Below are 19,320 nucleotides of genomic sequence, written 5' to 3' on the forward strand. Positions count from 1 at the left end.
GAACCCCCATCTGCTTTTTGCACAATATAGGAGTCAAGTTGATCTGGTTCTGGACCATGAGGGTGATGTCCAGGTGTTCCTTGTTACCGATTTTATAGAAATTAAAGGGATATTAAAGCTCCTTTGTCTTGACATTTCCATTTCCTTGTGAGGAAAAGAATCAAAGTGAGATCTGGCCTGTAGGGAAGTTTTCCCACGTTGGGAGGGTCCTGAACCACTGAGTGAGCTTTCTTGGGACCAGAAGACCTGGATGTCAGCTGCATTGATGGCAAAGTGCTCCAGTGCCCTGGTGCCAGAGCTGCATCTGGTGACAGTGATGGTGACACATGGCGAGTAAGAACCTTCTGTCTGGGGGAGGCGGAGTCGGGTATGCAGTGAAGGTGTGCGGGTCTGCATGCTGGGGAACAGAAGCTGAGAGCCTGTGAGGCTGCGCTGGAGGAGGCAGCTGACGTCCAGGTGGGGGTGTGGTAGGGGAGGTCTCACAGGGAAGGCTTGTACATAGAAAAGATTATTTCCCCAGAACATATAGGATAAAACTGCCTGTGCTGAGTTTTAACGTAGCACTTACCACAGAGTCTATAATGGGTTAAAGTCACAACCTGGGAGAGGGCATGGGTCTAGGGATGATTGAGGCCACTACTCTCATTGGACAGATGAGGAAAATTAGGCTCAAAAAGGAGGATCGGAAAGCCCAGCTTTCCTGCTCTGGCCACCATATGTCACTGGGAAGGAAACCCTCTGGGTCTGAGAGCGCTGACTAGAGTCAGTGGCTGTAGCTGGCCCAGGCCTAAGGTGGCCTCAGGCTTAAGTGGGAACCCTGGGGGCCGGTCAGCTCTGCTTGGGCTCTCCTCTGTGGAGCTGGCCACCCCAAGGGAAGCTGTGATTTGAGGGTCCCAGAAAGAGGGTGTGGCCAGAAGCACAGCAGAGAGGGTCATTGCGGGAACAGCTCCCTCCGATGGTGTCCAGAAGATGTGGAGGAGGCCGAGGTAAGGCCATTTGTGGAAGGCACCTTGAAGTTAAAAATAATTTCACGGAGCTTTAGATAATTTATAGGCAGGGAAAGTGAGTTGGAGAAGTCACCAAAAAATAGATTAATGATTCCATTATCAAATATCTTGGATTTAGCTTTCTGGAAATCAGTGTTCTTCTCTTTAAAAATGACAGCTGGCCTTTTCTATGAACATCGCTGCCTCTGGCTCTCCCTCTGAAGTTAGAGTTATTTGGTGCCCTGTGAGCCTGTAAGATGTGTGGAGGGGTCTCTGCGGTTCATCAGGGAACTTGCAGAAGCAATCATCTGTTTTTTCCCACTGGTTGTGACATTCCATGGCTAAAGAGTTAGTGGACCCTTTAGTGTTCTCAGTCTTCCTAAAACCAGGAGAGGAATTCTTCCCAGACTGGAAGGTGCCCCAGAATGAGCTAGAAAGAAGATTCTTTTTTAGTCCTAATGCGGGCTTCAGAAAAAGAAAGATGGATGGCCAAGGTTACGTGTCACATAAATTGGACAGTGAGAGTATCTCATTCAGCATGAAAAATGAGTTGGAAATGGGGACCCTGGGCAAGCCAAGGAAGGACCTTTTGTTCTTCCTGGGAGCTTTGTCACCTTAAAAGGCCTTTAATCAACCAACTAGTCAGTCCATCAGATGTGGTGGCCTAGTAGTACTGTGGTTATTGCACATCAGTTTTTAATGAAATTCCATCAGTTTGAAGGAGGGATTTCTGGACAATACTGGACTAAATACTTCATCTCAAGAATCTCACCATCTAGGTAAGGAAATTGGGTGAAGACAAATGACATACATGTAAATGCAAACAACTAGATGTTTATCTGTGTGCTCTGACTGTGAATGCAGTTTGAATGGAGAGAAAGGTGACATTTCTGTGGTCTGGGGTCACCAGGGACAATTTCTTGGAATAAGTTGCACTTGAGTCAGACCTTGAGGATGGTGTTAGTTTCAGCTAGACCAAGGGGAAAAGTCTCTTTCTGTAAAAAACTGTATCCCACAGACACAATGGGCCCACTTCTGTCCCCACTTTCCAGCCACTGCACCCCAGGGAATACCAGCATCACCAGAGATCACTACTGCCCAGTGCCAGCTGGGGTGTGCCCCTCATTACCCTGCCAGAGCCATCTGAAAGCCGCTGAATCAGTTCAAGAGATAAAAGTGATACCACTAAGCCCAGCTCTGCCCTTTGTTAGAAGCAGCCCAGAGTTGGATGACACACCATAAATACAGAGTTCTCTGTGAAGAAATTGCTAACTTTCTGGTGAATCTTGAGATTATAACTAGCTTGCAAGGGGAAATTATTTTTCTCATTTATGTTGACTGGGAATTAGAGCTTTCCAAGGTCTCTTTACTACTTCCTTATCCTGTCACATAGAATTTAACAATTATATAGTGGAATCACCCAAATTTCCTAGGAGATGCTTTCTTTGAAGCCACAAACATCATAGAGAAAAGCAGAGAGCTAGAAACTCCCTCCTCCAGCCCTGAATACCAGAGGATACATTTTTTTTTCCTGGACAGTTTTCCCAAAGAAAAGCAAGCAGACTAGGGACTGTTAGTCTTTAATTTGGCAGGAGGGGGAATGGCTGGGGAGTCCTGCATTCTGAGGTTTGTAGGTGCTTCAAGTAAAAGGTTGTAGGTAAGAAGGGAGAGGGAGAGAACAGGGGTGATCAGGGTGGGGCTTCTAAAGGCTTGTAAGAATAAGGCTAACGCCAGCCTGACTATTGCAATAAGGTGATAGGCCACTCTGGCAGCCCTCCAACAGATCAATGTCGCTTCAGCACAGAGGTGAGGCCAGGTGCCGTGCAGATGAACCTCTGCTACTTGCTGACTCCCAGCGGGCCTGGAGGGGTGGGTGTAGCTAACCCTTTCCTCCACCTCACCCCTACTCCATGCAGATGAAGGAGGAAGGACTCCAGTTGCTGAGGGGCTGGGTCTGTGGAGGGGCTGAACCTGTCCTCAGACCAGCCCAGGGAGCAGCACACACAGTAATGGGTTGGCCTGGGATTTGGCAGCGTATCTTGTGAGGAGCGGTGTCCACATCAGACCAGCGCCCTCCTGTGGCAGTTTTAAAATTCGACCCCCAAGTCTGTGACATTTCTCCCATGGAGAAATGTGGTCTTTGAGCCCTCACCTTGCTCTGGGTGGGTTTTGACTGTTCCTACCCATAGAACATGGCAGAAGGGAAGTCGTGTCACTTTCAAGGCTGAATGACAAAGGGCTTCCACCTGGTCCTCTTGGAACGCTCACTCTTGGGACACTCCCTCTAGATGAAGCCACACGGAGAGGCCTCGTGCAGGTGCTTCAGTTGACAGACTCACTGAGGTCATCCAAGTGCTGACCGACACCAGGTGTGTGTTTGGAGAAGCTCAGCAGGGACAAGACATCTCCACGGGTGCTCTGTCTGTCTGAGCTCCTGAGCTGCAGAGTCTGAGAGCATCGTAAAGTAGTTGTTGTTTTATGTCACTGACTGTGGGACATTTGTCACGTAGCACTAGATAACTCGCACACAATCCAGACGTTTTGGTTACTGTATGCCTAGGCCTTGTCTACCATGCTCACCCAAAGGTGGATGAAGAGAAAAAGAAAGTGCACTGTGTGTCCTGAGAGGAGAGTCTGGGGCATCTTGGAAATTAGGCATTGCCTTGATAATTAGAGGGAGGTTTATCCATTAGATTAGAAAAGAAAAAAAAGTAGGAGAAAAACACTTCCATTAACTTCAGAAAAACCAAGAATAAAATGCATAAAAAACAAATCTTATGAGCACCCTGGCATTAAAATTAGGAAAAACAATTCTCTACAAAAGCTGGGCTAGTTTTTGTCCTCCCTCTGCCATAGGTCATCTATATGTAATAAGAATGCAAGAAGAGATTTTCACATATGCACAAGCCCAGAAAGTTTTTCTTCTACAAACCCTCTCCAAAGCCTTTGTGGCCCGCTGATGGACAAGTCACGGGAAACCTCCATGAGAAGCTGAAGTGTGGGAGAGCAGGCTCAGCAATACAGGTAAATGTCAGAGTCTTCCTGGGGTCTCCTCTCGCCCTCCCCTCTCCTCTTGAGTCTGAGTTTGCTCATTTTACCTCCTCAGTGTCCCTTACTTCCACGTCTTCCCGCCTCCCCCTCCCTGCCATGTTCCAAGCTGACCTACCCCTCTTCTACTCCTCAAGTTGGGGAAGAGAGTAACACAGAAGCATGACCTGATCGCTCTGCAGCTTAGAATGGCTCCCAGGCTCCCTTCCCAGCCCCTGTGGTACTCCCCTCTCCAGGGGGCTGTGTTCAGACCCACTGGTTCTGCAGAGGCCTGCCCTCTCTGATCTCCTGTCCCATCCCACACAGCCCATGACAGGCCCCACTCTTCCAGGGCACTGGGGGCAGGTGGTCATGCATCTGAGGTCACAGCTGTTACCTCTCCAGCCCCTGAGCATGAGAAGGTGGCACACTCTCAGGTAGGCTCATCATTCTGGCCTTAATATGCCAGGTGGGCAGTGTGTGTTCAGTCAGTGTCGTTGAAGGAAGAATAATGAGCTTCAGCTTCAGTTGAAGTTGTCTGCCATGCTTCCCTCTTCCCGCTACCCCGTGATGCCTCCATGGGCCTGTGTCTCGCTGGTCTTTGTGAGTTCTTTGTATGTACGAGCTCTGCACAGGGTGAGTGAGTTGATGCTATGGAATGAAGCAAACTTAGTTCTGGCTGGCATTTTGGGGATGAACAGAAGGTCACATCTTGACCTCATCCTTCAATTAGAAGGTCACCATCTACAGGAAATTTTCTCTAATTTCCCAGGCAAGCACAGATCCTTCCTGCTTTTAAAAGACCACAGTATAACATTGCTCCCCACATTGTTTTTTAGTGTTAATTTATGTCTCATTTCACCTAAGTTGGGAGCATTTTAAGGGACCAGAATTGAGTTTGATCCATCCTGTGCACAACAGCATGAGGTATTGTTGGGAGAGATGGGTGAATGCGGTTAGGATGCGGGATTAGAGAAGGATATGGGAGGAGATGCTTCCAAGGGTGGGAACCACAGCGGCCCAGATCAGGCCCTGTCTGCCTGGCCAGAGGCTGCTCACCTGTGCACCTCCTGACCCCGGCCTGGGCCACCTTTGGAAGCTTGTTTGAACTCCGGTTTCAGAAACATGCTCCTTCACTTCTGGGTATTGCACATAGAGAAACTAATAAAATCTGGGAAAGCGGTAAAGAGTCATCCAGGCAGGCATGTGGGGTTGGCGTGTTTCAGGGGATATTGTGTGACCTTTTCCACCTGCCTTTGGAAGAGAGGGTGTAGGTTTGTCAACAGAGCCCAAACTTAACCTTCAGAGGAGCCCACCACCCGCTCCCACCAGTGCATGTGTCCCAGCACATTGTGGCTCCCCATCCCGTGTGCACAGCGAGGGGGGGAAGGTGACACTGGGGGCAGTGGCTTCTCTGGAGAGACAGATGTCAGCCGGGGCAGCACTGCCTCCGTGGTGCAGCCTGCAGGCCAGGGAGCTGGCAGTGCACTCTGCCCTAGGACAGAGGCTTCCCCAGTTCAATCAGCACTTTGTTAAATCCCGAGGGACACAGGCACAGAGCCGGTTACTTGTGGAAGGATCCCTTGTGCTCCAGAAGGCTGCCAAAATTGCTGTGAATGCTCTCATAGAGGCAGGTTCAAAGGCCCAGGAGCACAGAAAGGAGGAATCTCTTCCCTCTGATGAAAGGAGTTAGAGGTGGAGGAGGACTCATGGAGAAGAAGGCACATGAATTAGACCTTAGAGGATGCACATGACTTTGGGAGTCTAGAAGGAAAGAGAGGGAAGAAAAGACAATGACCTGAGCGAAGGCGGAAGAGTCCAGGGGTGCTTGTATGTTGGCAACAGAGGGTGCTGAGGAGCTGGTAGGAGCTGACTCTGGGGCTGTGGCAGATTATTTAGGGTATTGAGAGCTGCTTAAGGACTCTGGACTTTCCCCTGTGAGTCAGACAGGAGAGACTGAAGATGTTCTACTTCAGTAGACGGCAGGTAGATGGCACCTCTACCTGCTGCATCAGAGACAGGAGACACGGTGATGAGTTAATGTGTTAGGGTGGTCCTGGGGCAAGGCCCCGGACAGGAGAGGTGGGCTCCAGAGCATGATGGAGCAGAGAGAAGCGAGGGGAGAAATTGCCACAGCTCCTCCTTTCATCAGATGACTGATGGAATTTCTACAACTTTATCTTACTTAAGAAGTCTGAATCTTTCAGGATTAGAACCAATATTTTTGTATTTTTTTAATCTGCTTTTGTGCCTTGTGTACAGACACTAAAACATGAATCTAGCTGTGCTCAGGAAAGATTTGTCCAAAGGGAAAATAGGTTCTGTGACTTGCAAAATTGATGAATTTGGACTGAAATCACTGCGTTGCTGCTCTGCGAGTTCTATAAATGCTAAAAGAAGGCAGTTGAGAATAGTAATAAAAGCATGGGCTCTGGAGCCAGCCCACCAGGGTTCAAATTCCAGCTTTGCCACTTAGCAGCTGTGTGACTTTGGGCAATTATTTAACCTCTCTGTACTTCAGCTCTCACATTGTAAAAAGTGACATAATAGTATCTAGCTCCTAGGGTTGTTTCAGTGATGAGAACTGGACCCAATCAGCACTATATAGAAGTTAGCTTTTACTTTTTTGCTCTTGATGGCAGAATTCAAACAATTTGGTATTAGGAAAAGCAGGGGAAAAAAACTTAGGGGAGGTTGAGAGGAAAATAATTTAATGATAAATCCAGGCAAAAAGCCTATGTATAAAATTAAACATGAAAAAAATGCCTGGCTAGTAAAAAGTGTACTGTTTCTGGCAGAAGCATTATTTTCCATTGTAAATACTATGGTTATTAAGTCCTCATGCGATTTTTGGCATCTTTTCTTTTTTTTTTGGAGGATATTTTCAGTAGTTTTATTTCCTTCTCACTACCCTTCTATGACTTCATAATGCTATTTGGGGGAAATTATGGGAGCTAAGAGACCTTAATAGAGAATACTAAATGCATAATCTCAGAGTGTCTTAACAGTGTTGTCACTGGTGTTCTCAGAATGCTGTTTCTGGTGTGCTTTCTCCACATATATAGGGTGTGACATTTTCCAAGAAATGTATTATATTTTAGAATGTTATAAAGAAAGAGTCACAGACTTGGATTTTATTAAAAATATATTGATATATTACAGTTTGAATTTTCTTTTTCTAATTTTATTTGCTAACTCTGTCTTTCATGACAAAGAAGTTTTAGCACATCGTAAGAATATCTTGTATATTTGGAACTGCTAAGAATAACTGTGACAAAAGTACAGAGCATTATTTCTATGATTTTATTTAAAAAACCTTTCTCTAATATCACTCTGGATATGCTCTCATCTGACTATGGAAGAATTAAGGTTAACATCTGAGACTGAAAATTCACTTTACTATAAAATTTGTCTATTTTTACTTGCTTTAAAGGAAAAAGACTCAAATTGAACAGATATATGATTTCCACATATCTAGACATTTGACATTATTATGCAAAGTGAATTTTGTAACTGATTTAAGTTGCTTTACTCACATATTTAAAACTGTGTGGACATGTTCTTTGATTCACATCCTACCCATTAGAAATTTTAAAGGGCAACAGAAGCAACAATTTTTCTCAAACAAGCACTATTCTGAAAGTTTGGTTCCAAATGCCATCATATGTCTGTTTTTTCACCCATATGTTCTGGTTCATTTGCTTCAAAGGAAACATTTTAATTTGTTTTGGTTTTCTTTTGATGGCTTTCTACCTGCCAAGAACAACCCTCTAGTATATTTTCCTGTGGTTCACTTTTCTGCATAAGTAGCAATAGTCTTAAATTACTGGGCAACATTCATCTCCTTCTGCGAGCTTAGAGAGAGGCAGCTCCAGGGGACAGTGGGGCGTTGAGCCACCCTAGACCTTATTTTGTATGTTGTCCAGGAAGTTATCGGAAGAAACTTGTTTTGAAGCTGATTTAAGATCTCATGGGTTCCCTATTATTATGTAACACTTATAAAGAGCTGAGACCCATGTGGTTCAGTCCCAGAGCAGTGTTGTGACACTGTGTTCAAATGAACACAGTCCAGCTACCAACAGTTATTTCAAAATAGTTCAAGTTCTTTATTTATATTTCTCAAAAAGAAGAAAAAGGAGGAGGAGGGGGACCAGGGAGGAAGAGGAGAAAGAGGGGGAGGAGAAGCAGGAGAAGAGGAGGAAGAAGTCACAGAGCTGGAACCCCTTTTGTTTCTCAGGTTGCCTCAGGTTGGTTAGCCGTTTGAAAACCTCTGTTTAACCCCACCCAACTCCAGCCCCCTCCAAAATATCCCTTTCTTCCCTGAGTGTTAATTCATTATTCCAGGTGCTGAGTTAATGAAGTTGCAAAGAATCTACCTGGCAGAAAAGAAGCTTCTTGGAGGAGGGAGCTAAGTGGGAGAGGCAGACACCTCCTTTATGAGCAGGCAGAGGGAAGGCTGGAATGACATTTATTAATATGAGAGAGAATTCTAGACACCTTTGAAAGTCTAGATTTTGCTTTTTCTCCTTCTAACAATGTTGTGCTTATTAATAACTGCAGAGAGCCCTTTCCGGCATGTTAGAATGGGCCTGGGCTGTTTCCATGGGATGCTTTCTTAGCAACTGGAAACCAGCCCATCCCAGCAATACTCTTCAGGAATGTTCCCTACCTCTTACCACTCATTTTTTTCTTACTGAGAAGCTTCCCCTCAGTAATATTTATAGATGATTCTTCCTGGCAGTGTTAAAGAATTTCGCTGTTGCTTTCTAACTGTATAGCTATAGGGAGCTTATAGCTGCTGGGGGAGCTCACCTACTTTGCGAGGAAGAAAAGAAAAGAAGAGAAAATATGTAGTAACTGATATTGGTAAAACCAACAAGCAAATAAACAAACAAAGAAATTCTGGGGGCCAGGAAAGCCCCAAGGGAGGAGAAGTGGCACAGAGCCTGTAACATAAACCTGTGTTCATCAGGGGTCTTTATTCCTCATTCTCACGGCATCCCCTTCTCTGAGTTGGTGTGTCTGGGTCAGGGTGAGGCATCAGGACTTACCGTCCAGGTGGTCATTCTGAACACAGAGGAAGGTCTTTGGAAGCCAGTTTGAAAAACAGGAGCACTTCTCCGATAAATTCCTACTCTTTCCACTGCGCACGTGTGAGTTGTGCAGGGCGTACTGTGCCCAGATCCCTGGCTCTGGTTACCTTTGGTGAGCGCCTTCTTACCCAGAGCTTGGCTGACCTGCTGAGCACGGATGTTATTCTCCAGGTTCTGTTTCATTTAATATAGTGCTGATAGCTAAGTGGCCCTAATCTTCAGCAAATGCAGGCACAGAGAGATTTATATTCGTTGCTGAAGGTGACACAATTCCTGGGCTCCAAATCCAGGAGTCTGGCACTGGTGTCTGGGCTGCTGACTACTCGCTGTATCACACTAAAACAAACGGGGCTAACCCGGGGCTGAGCTGCAGGAAGATGGCACTGCCCCCTGCAGTCTTCTGGCCCATCATCACAGTTGGCCAGTACCATAGATGTCACCATGGCATTGTCACTAAGAGGCTGCTTGAATGTGGCACATCAGTGCATCTTCTTAGACCTCTTTCACTAACTCTTTGCTCTTATGTGCCCATTCCAATTTAAGTAAAAATCTAGGAGTTCTCGATTGTTCCAAGGAGAGGAAGGATTGAGTGAACAGCAGCATTCATTTTGAAGCAGGCCTGAGAGCTGTAGTGTGTCTCCTGGGCTAGCTCTGCCACTGGGACTTTGGGACCAAATAGTAGGCAGGGTTAGGGACTGCAGATGGGGCTTCATTGTAAGTGAAAATTGTAATTTGGTTGCATTTTCTAGTAAAACAAATGACTGCACAAGAGTGATTTAAAAAGTTGCAAATACAGCACTTCCCCATCTTATCAGAAATATTCTCACCACAGGACACTAAGTTGATTCTGTAAAATGTGAATATTACCCACCTTGCAAATTCTTTTCTGTTATTTTTTAGGATTAGAATTACTGTAGTATGTGTAAAGTGCTTAGTACAGTACCTGGCAGAGAGTTGATAATAAATAATAGCTATTATAAAAAGCACATAATTTATCTAGCATATACCCCCCCCCCATTGTATGTACATTGTATGGTTGATCAGTTGGAAATTCTTCACTTGAAACAGATTATAAAGAATTTTAATCAACACAAACCATAATAAACCTTAAAACTCCAGAATTTAAGTAAAGGCTTGTTTTTTTCATGTGTTGTCATACAAATATCACCCTTCACAAGGTTTTCAAATCAAAAAAGGAAAACTGGGGTCTTCTTGCTTGGGTCCACAAGGTTTTCCCCAGGCGTGAGGTCACCTCCTAACTCATCCCAGCCCTCTTAGCTTCTAGATATTTCACTGCTCCAGTATCTTCTCCCAACTCTTGCTACTTGTTCAGACTCTGAAAGATTAGCCACATCCCAACCTTGGTCTCTCTGGGAAAAGAACTTTTTTTTTTTTTCTTCCCAGAATTGCTTCATTTTCTTTCCCTTTGACTCTTCCCAAAGGACTATTTACTCACTGAGTAATAGAATGTTCTTTCACATTGTCCTCAATTAAACCCTGACCAATTCATCCTTAGAAGTGACCAATTTAATCATCTAAGGACCAATGTATTAGAAACGGAGTTGCTAGAAATAGTCATTTATGATTCCTATTGCAAATGCAAACCAGTGTTTGGAATGTGGTATCAGATTGTTGCCCAAGATATATTTTTTTCCTAGTATTTGCCTAAGAATGGAAGACTTTTCAGTTAGGAGTCAGACTTGCTCCACTCCACTACTTTCCAACATAGGAAGGAAGGAAAGGACGGAAGCAAGCAAGCAAGAAAGAAGAGGAAGGGAAGCAAACAAAAAGGAAAGAAGAAAGAAGGAAGGAAGGAAAGAAGCATGAAGGAAGGAAAAAAGGAGCTCTATGGCAAAACCCAGTAATGAGATCTCCATTTCTGGAAGTTCGACTGACTAGATAACTGAAAAAACCATACCAGTACAGAACATCTAAAAATACTGGATAAAATGTTAAAAAATTTAAATGCATGGTTAAACATATGTGAAAATAAGGAACATCCTTAGAGGTCAGAAATGATATGGAGGTTCAAAGCTAGAAAGGTGACCAAACTCCATCCAGTTTTTCCCTGGGAGTGGGGTGGGAATTAACCCCTATAAAGGGTAGAACCTAGAGCTTGGCTTTTTATAGGCTTCACAGTGGGACAAAAGAGAAAGCCTGGTGTCTAATCAAGGTTCCGTGGCAACTAGAGAGCTTCACATAAAGCTGGGATTTGGAAAGATGACAACTTCAATGGATAATCCTAGGAAATACCCATTCCCTACAGCAGCACTCTTAAATAGAACTCTATCAACTGGGTTGATAGAAATGCTCTGTATCTATAGCTATGTGTGGGAATTAAACCCTTGAATGTTACTAGTGTGACAGAAGAACTAAGTTATAAATTTTATTTGTAACTTTAAATGATTACAAATTTAAATAGTTAGTGACTACCGCGTTGAACAATCCAGCTCTAGAGTCCAGAGCAGGGATGTGCAAACTACAGCCTGAAGGCCAAATCCAGCTTGCCACCTGATTTTCTAAAGTTTTATTGGAACATAGAGTAGGGGAAGGAAAAAACCCTTTCCTCTATCCTCTTATATTCAGTGACGGGGTCTTGTGAATTAAATTGGCAAAACACAAATTAACAGGAGAAAAAGTTTTATTATGCATGCACATAGGAGCTTCACAGAAAAGAAGTTAAAACCCAAAGAGATGATAGACCTGGGGGCTTATATACCATTTCAACAAAGGGCAACAAATTGTGGAGAAGTGACAAGACAAAGAAAAAGGGGCTTATGTTTCAAGGGGGTGGCAAATTGTGGGGAGGTAAACATACAGGGAAATTAATGGAAGATAAATGTTATTTTAATAAGGTTTGTTTGTGCAGACTCAAGTTGGTGCCATCCAGTGGTAAGAGTCATCAATTCTTCCTGGGACAGGAGAGGGGATGGGGGACATCTTCACAAAAGGAAATGTATGCCCTGCTCTTGGGCAGAAAGGGGAAGTGTAGGGAGTTCCCCCTGCATTTGCCATTTCTCAGTTCCCTTCAGCTCAAAATAATCCATATGCCAAAGTGGCATAGTTTGGATGGTATATTGTCATTCCCTTCAACAGCCACACCCATTTGTTAATGTATTGTCTATGGCTGTTTTGCAAAAGAAGAGCAGGGTTGAGTAGTTGCAATGGGGACCATATGGACAACAGAGCAGAACATATTTCCTCTCTGATCCTCTACAGGAAAAGGTTACTGACCCCTGGTCTCGAGTAATAGAGTTGAGATAGTTACTTGCCTGATTTAGTCTTGCTTCTGAGTAGAGGGAGAGATAAAGGAAAAAAAAATCTATCCTTAGATTCAGAAAGCTCAGAAAAACTGTGGCAGTATTTTAAAAAATCCTCACTGAGAAACATAATAGGAAAAGTCCAGAACTTCAAAGAAAAAGAAAAGATCTTACATGCTGAGAGAGAGAGAGAGCAAGCAAGAGAGCAAAATACCACCATATTTCTTCAAATCTAAAAGGAACATTTTCTTAACAATTTAAGGTATTCACATTTGTAACCTGTAGACCTATAGATTAGAAAACATTTTGTCATAGTTGAATTGGCAGTATTTTTTTCCTCAGTAGTAAATAGAAAAGTGGTATATCCAACAACTGGTTCTATATTGGCTGTGATGAAATATGGCACCTATGATGGAATGACAACTAGACAGAGAGCTGATTTCTCACCTGCAACAGCAGACAATGATGGCAGGACTTTTCTAGAAGCCAAGCACTGTCCTAAGTGGTTTAAAAATTTCAGCTTATTTAATCTGCACAAAACCTTATGAGGTAAGTTTTATTACTGTTAGGTTTATAAGCTATAAAGGTTTATTACTTTATAGAAAAGAAGACCTAAAGCAGAGTCAAGACTGAGATTCAGATAGAATGGCTTTAGACCCAGTGGTCTTAGCAGCTATATGTTAATGTCTTAGTGAAAAAGAAGAGACAGGAAAATCAAAGAACTGAGATAAAATTTTATACCCAGTGGAGTTATTTTTCAAGAATAAAGGCAAAACCAATGAGATGCTTCTATAAGATACATTTCAGGAAGAAGGAAAATGATCTCATAAGGAAGGTTGTGATGCAAGAAGAAATAGAGAACAAAGAACGTAGTAAAAATGAGTGAAAATGTAAACAACATAAGCTCTGTTGATAATGTCCAGTTTGTAGTGTTTAAAGAGAACAAAGGAAACCTAAAATAGTGTCAAAAAACAAACAAGCTGGGAATTCAGTGAGCAGATTTAAAACATTCTGAGTTCCTTTAATGATTTGGGAGAAGGATAAAGATGCTGATATACTCTAAATTGTTTTCAGTTAGATAAATCTATAAAGATTTAAAGAATAACAATTCAAGTGTGTACAAATTAACTACAAAACTTCCAAATTGATTCCCTCTTGTGAGAGCACTGGAATCACAATTAACTATGGAACAATCATCGACAGGAAGACATTGGAACTCACCAAAAAAGATACCCCACAGACAAAGGAGAAGCCACAATGAGACAGTAGGAGGGGCGCAATCACAATAAAATCAAATCCCATAACTGCTGGGTGGGTGACTCACAAACTGGAGAACACTTATACCACAGAAGTCCACCCACTGGAGTAAAGGTTCTGAGCCCCATGTCAGGCTTCCCAACCTGGGGGTCCGGCAATGGGAGGAGGAATTCCTAGAGAATCAGACTTTGAAGGCTAGCAGGATTTGATTGCAGGACTTCGACAGGACTGGGGGAAACAGAGACTCCACGCTTGGAGGGCACACACAAAGTTGTGTGCACATCGGGACCCAGGGGAAGGAGCAGTGACCCCATAGGAGACTGAACCAGACCTATGTGCTAGTGTTGGAGGGTCTCCTGCAGAGGCGGGGCATGGCTGTGGCTCACTGTGGGAACAAGGACACTGGCAGCAGAAGTTTTGGGAAGTACTCCTTGGCGTGAGCTCTCGCAGAGTCCTCCATTAGACCCACCAAAGAGCCCAGGTAGGCTCCAGTCTTGGGTTGCCTCAGGCCAAACAATCAGCAGGGAGGGAACCCAGCCCCACCCATCAGCAGACAAGTGGATTAAAGTTTTACTGAGCTCTGCCCACCAGAGCAACAGCCAGCTGTACCGACCACCAGTCCCTCCCATCAGGAAACTGACGCAAGTCTCTTAGATAGCCTCATCCACCAGAGGGCAGACAGCAGAAACAAGAAGAACTACAATCCTGCAGCCTGTGGAACAAAAACCACATTCACAGAAAGATAGACAAGATGAAAAGGCAGTGGGCTATGTACCAGATGAAGGAACAAAATAAAGCCCCAGAAAATCAACTAAATGAAGTGGAGATAGGCAACCTTCCAGAATAAGAATTCAGAATAATGATAGTAAAGATGATCCAGGACCTCGGAAAAAGAATGGAGGCAAAGATCGAGAAGATGCAAGAAATGTTTAACAAAGACCGAGAAATAAAAGAACAGACAAACAGAGATGAGCAATACAATAACTGAAATGAAAAATACACTAGAAGGAATCGATAGCAGAATAAGTGAGGCAGAAGAACAGATAAATGAACCAGAAGACAGAATGGTGGAATTCACTGCTGTGGAACAGAATAAAGAAAAAAGAATGAAAAGAAATGAAGACAGCCTAAGAGCCCTCTGGGACAACATTAAATGCAGCAATGTTTACATTATAGGGGTCCCAGAAGGAGAAGAGAGAGAGAAAGGACCCAAGAAAATATTTGAAGAGATTATAGTCGAAAAATTCCCTAACATGGGAAAGAAAATAGCCACCCAAGTCCAGGAAGTGCAGAGAGTCCCATACAGGATAAATCCAAGGAGAAACACACAGAAACACTTAGTAATCAAATTGGCAAAAATTAAAGACAAAGAAAAATTATTGAAATCAGCAAGGGAAAAACAACAAATAACATACAAGGGAACTCCCATAAGGTTAACAGCTGATTTCTCAGCAGAAACTCTACAAGCCAGAAGAGAGTGGCATGATATACTTAAAGTGATGAAAGGGAAGAACCTATGACCAAGATTATTCTACCCAGCAAGGATCTCATTCAGATTCGATGGAGAAATCAAAAGCTTTACAGACAGGCAAAAGCTAAGAGAATTCAGCACCACCAAACCAGCTCTACAACAAATGCTAAAGGAACTTCTCTAAGTGGGAAACAAAAGAGAAGAAAAGAACCTACAAAAGCAAACCCCAGATAATTAAGAAAATGGTAATTGGAACATACATATCGATAATTACCTTAAATATGAATGGGTTAAATGCTCCAGCCCAAAGACACAGGCTTGCTGAATGGATACAAAAACAAGACTCATATATATGCTGTCTACAAGAGACCCACTTCCGACCTAGGGACACATACAGGCTGAGAGTGAGGGGATGGAAAAAGATATTCCATGCAATTGGAAATCAAAAGAAAGCTGGAGTAGCAATACTCATATCAGATAAAATAGACTTTAAAATAAAGAATGTTAGAAGAGACAAGGACACTACATAATGATCAAAGGATCAATCGAGGAAGAAGATATAATAATTATAAATGTTTATGCACCCAACATAGGAGCACCTCAATACATAAGGCAACTGCTAACAGCTTTAAAACAGGAAATCGACAGTAACACAATAATAGTGGGGGATTTTAACACCTCACGTACACCAATGGACAGATCATCCAAACAGAAAATTAATAAGGAAACAGAAGCTTTAAATGACACAATAGACCAGATAGATTTAATTGATATTTATTGGACATTCCATCCAAAAACAGCAGGTTACTTTTCTTCTCAAGTGCGCACGGAACATTCTCCAGGAAAGCTCACATCTTGGGTCACAAATCAAGCCTCAGTAAATTTAAGAAAATTGAAATCATATCAAGCATCTTTTCTGACCACCATGCTATGAGATTAAAAATTAATTACAGGGAAAAAAACATAAAAAACACAAACACATGGAGGCTAAACAATACGTTACTAAAAAACCAAGAAATCACTGAAGAAATCAAAGAGGAAATCAAAAAATACCTAGAGACAAATGACAATGAAAACACGATAATCCAAAACCTATGGGATGCAGCAAAAGCAGTTCTAAGAGGGAATATTATAGCTCTACAAGCCAACCTCAAGAAACAAGAAACATCTCAAATAAACAATCTAACCTTACACCTAAAGGAACTAGAGAAAGAAGAAGAAACAAAACCCAAAGTTAGCAGAAGAAAAGAAATCATAAAGATCAGAGCAGAAATAAATGAAATAGAAACAAAGAAAACAATAGCAAAGATCAATAAAACTAAAAGCTGGTTTTTTGAGTAGATAAACAAAATTGATAAACCATTAATCAGACTCATCAAGAAAAAGAGGGAGAGGACTCAAATCACTAAAATTAGAAATGAAAAAGGAGAAGTTACAACAGGCACCGCAGAAATACAAAGCATCCTGTGAGACTACTACAAGCAACTCTATGCCAATAAAATGGACGACTTGGAGAAATGGACAAATTCTTAGAAAGGTATAATCTTCCAAGACTGAACCAGGAAGAACTAGAAAATATGAACAGACCAATCACAAGTAATGAAATTGAAACTGTGATTAAAAATCTTCCAACAAACAAAATTCCAGGACCAGATGGCTTTATAGGTGAATTCTATCAAATATTCAGAGAAGAGCGAACACCCATCCTTCTCAAACTCTTCCAAAAAATTGCAGAGGAAGGAACACTCCCAAACTCATTCTATGAGGCCACCATCACCCTGATACCAAAACCAGACAAAGATACTACAAAAAAAGAAAATTACGGACCAATATCACTGATGAATATAGATGCAAAAATCCTCAACAAAATACTAGCAAACAGAATCCAACAGCACACCAAAAGGATCATACACCATGATCAAGTGGGATTTATCCTAGGAATTCAAGGATTCTTCAGTATATGCAAATCAATCAATATGATACACCATATTAACAAATTGAAGAATAAAAAACATATGATCATCTCAATAGATGTAGAAAAAGCTTTTGACAAAATTCAATACCATTTATGACAAGTCTCTCCAGAAAGTGGGCATAGAGGGAAGCTACCTCAACATAATAAAGGCCATATATGACAAACCCACAGCAAACATCATTCTCAGTGGTGAAAAACTGAAAGCATTTCCTCTAAGATCAGGAACAAGACAAGGATGTCCACTCTCACCACTATTATTCAACATAGCTTTGGAAGTCCTAGCCATGGCAATCAGAGAAGAAAAAGAAATAAAAGGAATACAAATTGGAAAAGAAGAAGTAAAAGTGTCACTGTTTGTAGATGACATGATACTATACATAGAGAATCCTAAAGATGCCACCAGAAAACTACGTGAGCTAATCAATGAATTTGGTAAAGTTGCAGGATACAAAATTAAGGCACAGATATCTCTTGCATTCCTATACACTAATGATGAAAAATCTGGAAGAGAAATTAAGGAAACACTCCCATTTACCATTGCAACAAAAAGAATAATATACCTAGGAATAAACCTACCTTGGGAGACAAAAGACCTGTATGCAGAAAAGTATAAGACACTGATGAAAGAAATTAAAGATGATACCAACAGATGGAGAGATATACCATGTTCTTGAATTGGAAGAATAAACATTGTGAAAATGACTATGCTAGCCAATGCAATCTAGAGATTCAATGCAATCCCTATCAAATTGCCAATGGCATTTTTTACAGAACTAGAACAAAAAGTGTTAAAAGTTGCATGGAGACATAAAAGACCCTGAATTGGCAAAGCGGTCTTGAGGGAGAAAAACGGAGCTGGAGGAATCAGACTCCCTGCTGTCAGACTATACTACAAAGCTACAGTATCAAGACAATATGGTAATGGCACAGAAACAGAAATATAGATCAATGGAACAAGATAGAAAGCCCAGAGATAAACGCACACACCTATGGTCAGCTAATTTATGACAAAGGAGGCAAGAATATACAATGGAATAAAGACAGTCTTTTCAATATGTGGTGCTGGGAAAACTGGACAGCTACATGTAAAAGAATGAAATTAGAACACTGTCTAACACCATACACAAAAATAAACTCAAAATGGATTAGAGACCTAAATGTAAGACCATACAGTATAACACTCTTAGAGGGAATCCTAGGAAGAACACTCTTTGACATAAATCACAGCAAAATCTTTTTTGATCCACCTCCTAGAAAAAATGGAAATAAAACCAAAAATAAACAAATGGGACCTAATGAAACTTAAAAGGTTTTGAAAAGCAAAGGAAACTACAAACAAGATGAAAGGACAACTGCCAGAATGGGAGAAAATATTTGCAAATGAATCAACGGACAAACGATTAATCTCCAAAATATATAAACAGCTCATGCAGCTCAATATTAAAAAAAGCAAAGAACCCAATCCATAAATGGGCAGAAGACCTAAATAGACATTTCTCCAAAGAAGACATACAGATGGCCAAGAAGCACATGAAAAGCTGCTCAACATCACTAATTATTAGAGAAATGCAAATCAAAACTACAATGAGGTATCAACTCACACCAGTTAGAATGGGCATCATCAGAAAATCTAGAAAGAACAAATGCTGGAGAGGGTGTGGAGGAAAGGGAACCCTCTTGCACTGTTGGTGGGAATATAAATTGATACAGCCACTATGGCAAACAGTATGGAGGTTCCTTAAAGAACTAAAAATAGAATTACCATATGACCCAGCAATCCCACTACTTGGCACATACCCAGAGAAAACCATAATTCAAAAAGACACATGCACCCCAATGTTCATTGCAGCAGTATTTACAATAGCCAGGACATGGAAGCAACCTAAATGCCTGATAGACGAATGGATAAAGAAGATGTGGTACATATATACAATGGAATATTACTCAGCCATAAAAAGGAACAAACTGGGTCATTTGTAGAGATGTGGTTGGATCCAGAGACTCTCATACAGAGTGAAGTAAGTCAGAAAGTGAAAAACAAATGTCGTATATTAAAGCATATATGTGGAACCTAGAAAAATCGTATAGATGAACTGGTTTGCAGGGCAGAAATAGAGACATAGATGTAGAGAACAAACGTATTGACACCAAGGGGGAGAAGTGTTGGGGTTGTGGTGGTGTGGTGAATTGGGAGATTGTGATTGCCATGTATACACTAATATGTATAAAATAGATAACTAATAAGAACCTG

This window comes from Delphinus delphis, chromosome 16, assembly GCF_949987515.2.
Source record: "Delphinus delphis chromosome 16, mDelDel1.2, whole genome shotgun sequence".
NCBI classification, from domain to species: Eukaryota; Metazoa; Chordata; class Mammalia; order Artiodactyla; family Delphinidae; genus Delphinus; species Delphinus delphis.